The sequence below is a fragment of the Electrophorus electricus genome, chromosome 3 (genome assembly GCF_041902795.1).
Source record: "Electrophorus electricus isolate QZ-2024a chromosome 3, ASM4190279v1, whole genome shotgun sequence".
In the NCBI taxonomy this organism is placed as follows: Eukaryota; Metazoa; Chordata; class Actinopteri; order Gymnotiformes; family Gymnotidae; genus Electrophorus; species Electrophorus electricus.
Genome location: NC_137499.1, coordinates 21,644,491 through 21,653,907, shown reverse-complemented (window position 1 = coordinate 21,653,907; position 9,417 = coordinate 21,644,491). Strand labels below are relative to the sequence as shown.

At 45.4% G+C, this 9,417-nt stretch overlaps 1 protein-coding gene across 11 annotated transcripts in view; it reads left to right on the top strand.

The window, feature by feature from the left end:
• The first annotated feature begins 1,213 nt into the window (after positions 1-1,213).
• The window catches only part of LOC113583264 (axin-2), a 61,287-nt gene continuing 53,083 nt past the window's right edge, over positions 1,214-9,417 (top strand). For 7 of the 11 annotated variants that reach the window (XM_081710587.1, XM_081710586.1, XM_081710585.1 and 4 more), the window contains exons 1-2: positions 1,338-1,762; positions 3,208-3,466. The gene's annotated coding sequence lies outside the window, so the exon portion shown is untranslated. The other 4 variants (XM_081710579.1, XM_081710582.1, XM_081710580.1 and 1 more) reach the window with 4 other exon arrangements.

Genomic DNA, 9,417 nt, shown 5'->3' with positions numbered 1-9,417 from the left:
CCTGGATAAATGTACCGTATGACTAAAACCGATCGTAGCCTATATTTTCACTGCAGTCCTCAGAAGACAAACATTTCTTCAGATGTTCGCAGCATTGGTCCAGCTCTTCCTTCATAATACATGACTGCAAACCCTGTTGAAGACATAAAAACTATAGGGAAAAAAAAAACAACTACAAACTATGGGATCTTTCTTACCTAGCCGAAAACAGGACTTGAACACTAGACTTGGGTTAACTTAGTAATGTGAACCCTAGCTGAACATTAGCCGGTAACATGAGGTCTAATTCAGTCGACTCAACACAGCTACGACGTTGACAACGGCGTTATCAGTTGATTATGCCTCCTTGTGTCCTTCGCAGACGGAGGGCCAGAGGTCGGCTTCACCTGGCTGTACATCTGCTTCCACTCTTTAATAACACGTCAAAATGACAGTTGTGTTACTTGTGGCTTTATGTTATATTAATACATCTGAATATATGTGACAAACATGGTATTGAAGGTCAGAGAGGAAATAGTTCTTGACATGCCAGTGTTTCGTAAAATACCTGCTGAAGTATCTGATTTGTGATTGAAGCTCAAGCATTTACACACACGTGTACACCCATGCATTTAAACACACAAATGTACACACAAGCTCTTACACACATGCATTTACACCCACACATGTACACATACACATGGCTAATTTGCCTGAAATTCCTGTTGAAGTGCTCACATTTAGACATTTACATTTTTGAGGGAAAAACATACCCACACGTACACTAACACAAGCACTCACACACACACACACACACACACTTTTATTAACATTGAAAGTATTTGGCTGTTGTGCTAAAATGACTGTAAAGCACCGAACAACTCCAGGCACAAACACTACATTCCTGTTCCAGAGGAGAATTTACACACATTTGCCAAGAACACTTATTGTTCATCAGCTCAACCACGACAACATGTTTGTCAGCAACTGAAGTGTCTCCATTCCAAATTTAGGTACCTCCCAATGCATTTTCCATTTCGCCCGTATTACAAACACTTTTGGCATATAGGAAGCCTGTACAAGATAACACCCTCCACCCAACACCCTAAAATGTATTCACCGCTTCCCTGAGTGCTGATTGGTTTTGTTTCATCATCAGCCACACCTCCAACTGGTGTCATCGACACATAACGGGCTTCTGATTGGCTTAAGGTAGGCAGCGTAGTGGTCCCGTCCCACTTGGGCTGTGTAACTTGAGGAATGAGTATGTCAGGACTATTTCAGTTCGCTTTGAAGTCTTATTTTGCATCACCCTAGAGGCGAACGCGGGGAATCTATACTGAGTATGCAGGAAAACTTTAAACGCTCTCCTTTTCTGTAGAGCATAGGAGACGTGGTGGGAAACTCAATCAGTTCTGTCAAGATATTTTAAACTGAGCTTTCTGATCTTGTCATACATCAAAAATTACTCAAAAGTGCTAATGTGACACATTGGCTTTGAACGGTACTGTTAACAAGATATATATAAAGCCGTGAAACTTGAGTATGGCATTTGCTGGGTTTCCTTTGTTATTTGCTTATTTATTATAGAATAGGTAATTCCAGTCATTATGGTTTGTGTAAGTGTGCTCTAATTTTTTTTAAATATATGTGGATAATGAGATTTTTTCAGACTGGGCAAGAAAGGAAGAACAGCAGTGGTGGAAAAGGGATGCTACCCCTTTAAGAAGAGGCGCTGAGGCAGTGTCCTTCACAACTCTTACTGGAGCCGTGGCTTCTCCATGTAGGTTTTCAATATCTTCCTTTTTTTTACTTGAACAAGTAACCACATGGTTTTGTGTTATTTTAAAGTGTTCATACGTTCTTCAGTCATCTGTGCATGTCACATCTGAACATAAAGCCCCCAGGGGAGGCTCTACCATCACACTGGGAGCCTTGCAGGCATCAGAGTGCGCTTCAACCCCCACCCCCCCAACACACACACACACACACACACACACCACCACCACATTCATCACCTGCTATCATGTCCCGCTGCCACCCCGCGGACGCCCCGCGGACGCCCCGCGGACGCCCTGCAATCCGCCTGCTCTCTGCAGGGCCAGGTAGGGTGCCAGGGCAGTACAATGCTCTAGGATTAGCATCAAAGGGGCAGTGACTAGGCCCAGCATCCCAGGCTGCTTTGAGGTCCTACATGAGAAGGTGGGGGGTGGGGGGGTGTTGGTGGGAGCCAGCTGGGGGTGAGGTTGGGGAGGGGGCAGGACTGCGGCAGCCAGGGTCAGAGCGCCGAGAGTCCAACGGAACGGAGCATGGGAACCGCCTCTGCTAACACGCTAGCGCTCACCATGGGGCCAGCTCAGTACACAGCGGGGTTCTCTGTGTGGAAGCGTGCATCTGTTCACGGCGAGAGAGTGCAGCTGACACCCAGATAATGCTGGAACTCGATGGTTTCTCCTTCCACCTCGTTTCTTCCATCTCCTCTGTTTCTCCCACGCCCCCCCATCCCTACACCCCCCCCACACCTCTTCGACCACCACACACACAACCTTTTTCTGTAGCTGCTCCATTTCAGATGTCGCTTCGTTGGGGGGGGGGATTGAGCCTGAAAGGAGAGAGGACAGCATGGGGCTTTCAGGATTGGTGCGCCGAATCAGGGAGGTTTTGAGGCGAAGGCAAAAATCGCATTTAGATGGCTGAGGGCTGCCGCGGACATTAGCGGGATGAGGCGGGTGCTAGTCTGCTCCAAACTGCCCAGGGTCTCTTCAGTCAGGATCCTCCGCAGTACAGCCAACTTAGCCGACGCAGTTAGCCGCTCAGTCTTGATATGCACGCCTTTCACAAAGAAGAGGATTACAGGTAGCGCTGCTTCCACTGTTACGAATTTAGCGTTCAGTTCGTTCAGACCACATTGCCCCCCCCCACCCTTCGTTTCTGTGATGCGTGAATAAAACATAACTGTCACGATATGCGTCATTTTAAGCCGATTTTCAGTCCTGTGATGAGGTGAACTGGAGCGAATAAGCTGGACACAGCAGATGGCTAAGAGTCCTTAGCGGTTGCTAAGGTCCCCCACTACTCCGATCATGTGAGAGCTCAGTTAGCGTAGAACAAGGGAGGAGAAGAAATCACAGCACGAGATAACAAGCATGAAAAATGTATAATCCGCAGTCTTGTGTTACGCGGTCCAAAAAGTCAAACATCTTTTTTCGCTTCCATTCTGATGGCTAGGATATTGTCAAGTTGTCATGACGACAGGGATGTTCCGCTGAAGTCTCGCGCCTGGCTGTCCAATCGGATGACGGGGGGCTCAAACTGCAATACGAACGTGAAGGGACACACCTTTCCCAGTAACACAATGCCAAGGACGACGTCCTGGTCCAAGACCACCTATGGAACGTCGTCCGCTACAGGACCGAGGCAGCAAACGGGCTGCAGTGATCAGATTCCGAACGGAACCGCCATGGAGGAGGAGGTGAGACAGGGCCAGGTAGGGGGTCGTCACGTTGACTTTTGGCAATGTCGTTGCTTATCTGTGGCATCTTCTCTGCCCTCCATTATTGTCCTTGGCTAATGTGCCAGTGAATTTAAAAGTATGACTTGAATTGCTAGCTATTTTTTTGCTGTTGTTGTGGTAAGGTCCTTGTTGTGGTCATGTTCTTCCTGAAGTGAACTTTTAGAAATTAGGGACAACTCCAGCAGGTGGTTATAGGGTTGCTGTATGAAAATCCATATTGTGATAAAAAATTATATCCGTAAAACCGTGAAATCCGCAAAGCTCGCTCCATATGCCTGTCACACGCAGGGAGCTAATGGTTGCGCTACACATGTTAATACGCAAAAACTACAACTTACGTGTATAAAAAGTGGGTGAAATGCAACCACGGCCATTTATTTGTGAACGAAGGGTGAAAGAATCTTTTCTCTGACTTCCCTGTTGGGCTAAATTAGATGCAGCAGTGGTGAAATGCCCTCAGCCTTCCGTAGCTGCCATTTAGCCACGGATGCTTCACAGGAGGACCCTGCGGTCTGGGTTTTTTGTGGGTTTTTATTTTTTCATCCAGCACTGCAGGTAGCCATATGCTCTTACCCTCTCCAACAGAGCTCTTTTCTTGCACAGCTGCCCATTAGCGATATCTACCCTGAAGTCAATACAGGGCCCTCTTATAAGATTATTAAAACCTTCATTCATTTTCAGTACATCTTTTCTGCACCCCACCCTCCCATCCTCTGTTCCCCAAAGCCCCACCATCACGGTGTCTCGGTGGGAAACCACTGGGGAGACTGACTGTGATGGTGGACATGTTTGGCTCTTCAAATCCAAGGCTGAAACGGGGACTGTCAGCCTGAGACGCCTGCATTTATTGGGTCTTGGTTGGATATCAGGCACATTAAATACTGGATACTGGCCCTGTTTTTTTCTTTCTTAAAAAAAAAAAAAAAAGCCACATAGTTGCACTAAGTTGAGTGAAGGTCACGTTTAGGTTTCTCACTGATCACTGTTTTTGCTTTGGAGGTTTAAGAATATGCAACACATAGCATGTAAGTAAGAACTGCAGGATTGCAGAAATGTAAAAAAAAAAATGGAAAAAAAAGAAGTGATTTGTTAGAATTCTGATGATGTTCTGATCTTCTCGCTCCACTGTGCAGTTCTGGAGAAATGTCTGACTAAAAGAACCTGGATTTACTTAAAGACAATAAAATCACTCAGCATCAGTACTACACCACAATCAGTACTACACCACAATCAGTACTACACCACACCTACACCACAATCAGTACAACACCACACCTACATCACAATCAGTACTACACCACAATCAGACTACACCACACCTACACCACAATCAGTTCTACACCACACCTACACCACAATCAGTACTACAACGCAATCAGTACTACACCACACCTACACCACAGTCAGTACTGCACCATAATCTACACCACAATCAGTACTACACCACACCTACACCACAATCGGTACTGCACCATAATCTACACCACAATCAGTACAACACCACACCTACACCACAATCAGTACTACACCACAATCAGACTACACCACACCTACACCACAATCAGTTCTACACCACACCTACACCACAATCAGTACTACAACACACCTACACCACAATCAGTACTACGTCACACATACACCACAATCAGTACTACACCACAATCTGTTCTACACCACAACTACACCACAATCAGTACTACACCACAATCAGTACTACACCACACCTACACCACAATCAGTTCTACACCACAACTAGACCACAATCAGTACTACACCACAATCAGTACTACAACACACCTACACCCCAATCAGTACTACAACACAATCAGTACTACAACACACCTACACCACAATCAGCTCTACACCACACCTACACCACAATCAGTACTACAGCACAATCGGTGCTACACCACACCTACACCACAATCTGTACTACACCACAATCAGCACTACAACACACCTACACCCCAATCAGTACTACAACACAATCAGTACTACAACACACCTACACCACAATCAGCTCTACACCACACCTACACCACAATCAGTACTACAGCACAATCGGTGCTACACCACACCTACACCACAATCTGTACTACACCACAATCAGCACTACACCACACCTACACCACAATTGGTGCTACACCACACCTACACCACAATCAGTACTACAACACAATCAGTACTACAACACACCTACACCACAATCAGCTCTACACCACACCTACACCACAATCAGTACTACAGCACAATCGGTGCTACACCACACCTACACCACAATCTGTACTACACCACAATCAGCACTACACCACACCTACACCACAATTGGTGCTACACCACACCTACACCACAATCAATACAAAAGAATGCTTCTAGCACATATTTCACACCCACCAGTAGTGGTCGATACCAACATGTGTTTTTCAATGGCGGATGCTGATGCCAATATCAGAGTGAAGGCTGGCCGATGGCAGTTATCATGTTGCTGTTTTTTCTATTTCATATAATACAACAATGTAATAATAACATTATTTTATTGTCTTTATTACCTCTGTTTGAGTAAGTAGATCTGCATTCTGTCTCAGGGATCCTATTTTAATTAATAAACTCTAAACTAAATTAAGGTCCACAGGTAATCAAAAAAATAAAACTTTATTTACACAACAAAAACAAAAAAAAAACAAAAAAACAAAAAACTTGATTATTTAATCAGCCCAAATAATCAGTCAGATTGAATCGGACCACCACTACATGGGAGCAGTGTGTACATTTGGGAACTAAGCTTTATTAAACCACAAAATAAATGACTTTTTAATGAAGGAGTAACTGAAGATTTGTTTAAGATGAAATGTGCTTACGGCATTTGCTCGGAGCCTGTTTCTATCTGTCTATCTGCAGACGTCTATCCGTCCTTCCTATTATAGCAAGGCACCCTGAAACAGAAACTACATCCTGCATATCTGAAGGTCAAGACTATCAGAGAAGTCACAGGACTAGCAATTATCAAGCTGTTCAGACAGAGTCTGGGAATTTCAACAATGAAATTGCATGACTTGGACAGAACACTGTGCTGGCTGTTTCGCTAGTCTGCTGATCCAATTTCTGGGTATTATCCCTTGTCTGGTCCAGTTGTCTCATCACCCAGTGCAGATTGGGATGGTGTGACCACTGAGATGCTGTGATTGAGACAGGATTAGACAATCGCCCCAAGGCTACTGCTATTATAGGCTGGAGATTGCCACACTATGGACTTACAAAAGTTACAATGACTGTCAGGGACTGACAATAAAATGCCGGGGCTCTGTGTCGAAAATGGAGAAAACACACAACACGCGCACACACACACACACACACACACAAAAAAAAAAGAACTGCATATATAATTATAAGAAAGAAGTGTAAGTATTTTGAACACTTGGTGGCGTACAAAGGATCGGCAATGTTACCTCACGTCAGCTGCTTTGTATAGAAAATCAAACCTGTTAACAAATTTACATTTGGTATACTACACAAACACAAAAAAAACGGATCACATACCAGAAAATGGAACTTTTGTGTTTAAAGTCAGGCCTAATACATCCGTGAGCTACACACATGGTCACGTTCCTGCAGCGTCTCGGGCTACATATGCGATACGATGATGGCGATGGCAAAAGATTTTTTGTTGCTACAGGGTGACCACCATGACATGCAGAGCCCCCGCCACGCCTTACTGGGACTTTTTTCAGTTATTTACAGTCATCCCGTAACCACACACACACAACTCTGCAGACACTCGGTGATCTATTTAAACCACTTCCATCTTCTGGCCTTCCCCTTTCGTGTATGTGTGTGTGTGTGTGTGTGTGTGTGTGTGTGTATATATATATATATACACACACACACACACACACACACACACACACACACTATACCTCTACTGAAGGCAGCCTACACCAAACAACATCCTACCCCGAAACTCCTTCTGTAGGAAGACAGAATGGCAAACTCCCAGACACCATGGAGGAGAAGCTGACATGTTTAAGCAACTTTCTGCTTCATGCGTGTCACACTGCCTGTGGTTGCACACCTTGGTTTCCTTCAGCATAGGTCTGACGGGGCCGACCGGCACTCGGAAATCCACGCTCCAGATTCCGAGTCTCTGCATGCGTTCTGGAGGACACTGCTGTGCATCAGCTCTCCCAGTTCAGCCAGCACGCTCCCTCCCAGCGAATCACGGCAATGGTTTTTTTTTTTTCCCACCTTTGGTCTTGGTGAGGGAAAGGAAAGTTAGAAAACAACGATGGCAACTGTTGTCCTTCGCATCAAGCACTGCTAGAGGAGTCTTACTCCTGGCGATACCTTGTCATCTTTGTTCCGCCCGTGTTTGTGGGGGCAGAGTGAGGTGTCTCGCTCATAAATTGGATGCAGGTAGGCCGGTGTCAGGCCTCCGTGAGGTACTGCTTTTCATCTGTCACTGGGATTGTGCCGAGTTTTCGCGTAATTGATGTTTTGCATAAACCCGCTTGTCCTGGGAGTTCCTGTCAGTGCACAATGTTAGCTCAGATCCCGGCTACTTGAGGAGAGGAGGGGCATTTTGAAGGCTCCTGAAACGTTTGGACATAGCGCATAAGAGACCGCAAAGCCGACTTGATCTTCTCACAGTTGTCCTGAATGTCTGACAGGTGGAGGGAGATGAGGGTCTGTTCATCCTTAGTTTTAAAATCTCCGTCCATCTTTAATAGCTTCCCTACGGCACCCCGTATCTTCATCCCGTCTTCCACAGAGTCCAGTCGAGGTCTGGCATCTCTGCCTGCCAAACGGAGACGTAACCCAAGGCAATGTTCTGTCACCAGCTATTGTTACCCAGCCTACACCACAACACACAGTTCTGTATCTCCACCGCCAGCGAAAAATCCATCTGCTTCACTAAAAGACATTTTCTGCATGACTAGTAGCTGAAAAGGTTCATAGGAATTACAGAGAAATTGAATATCTAGGGAGGAAAAGAGGACAAATGTAGCTAACAAGTTTGTTATTTTTCTTCGCCAAGGTTGAATCTGTTTTTCACATAGCTGAGGAAAGCAGAAACGCATGTGCGTGCGCTGGCCTTCTTTACATAACAGCTGGAGTCTGGGTCCATCTTCACGTGACAGCTGGAGTCTGGGTCCATTTTCACGTGACAGCTGGAGTCTGGGTCCATCTTCACGTGACAGCTGGAGTCTTGGTCCATCTTCACGTGACAGCTGGAGTCCTGTTCCATCTTCACGTGACAGCTGGAGTCCTGGTCCATCTTCACGTGACAGCTGGAGTCTGGGTCCATCTTCACGTGACAGCTGGAGTCTTGGTCCACCTTCACGTGACAGCTGGAGTCTTGGTCCATTTTCATGTGACAGCTGGAGTCCTGGTCCATCTTCACGTGACAGCTAGAGTCTTGGTCCATCTTCACGTGACATCTGGAGTCTTGGTCCATCTTCATGCTTTTTAGGTGAGGTTTAGAAGCGGAAGAATAAGACATACTATAATGCTACGTTGAGCTTACTCAAGGGACTCACGCATGTGCATGCGCTGGCCTTCTTTACATAACAGCTGGAGTCTTGGTCCATCTTCACTTGACAGCTGGAGTCTTGGTCCATCTTCACGTGATAGCTGGAGTCTTGGTCCATTTTCACGTGACATCTGGAGTCTTGGTCCATCTTCATGCTTTTTAGATGAGGTTTAGAAGCGGAAGAATAAGACACACTATAATGCTACATTGAGCTTACTCAAGGGACTCACGTTGAGTCTACTCTAATTTTATTTAACTCTTTTACACATTTAATTAGTAATTTACACCAATTAAAGCAGCATCCTTAAATAATTTAACTTAGGTAAACTGAAATGAGTCCAACATTATCCATTAGTCATCTGAAAGGTCTTGAACAATGAACACATGACAATGTATC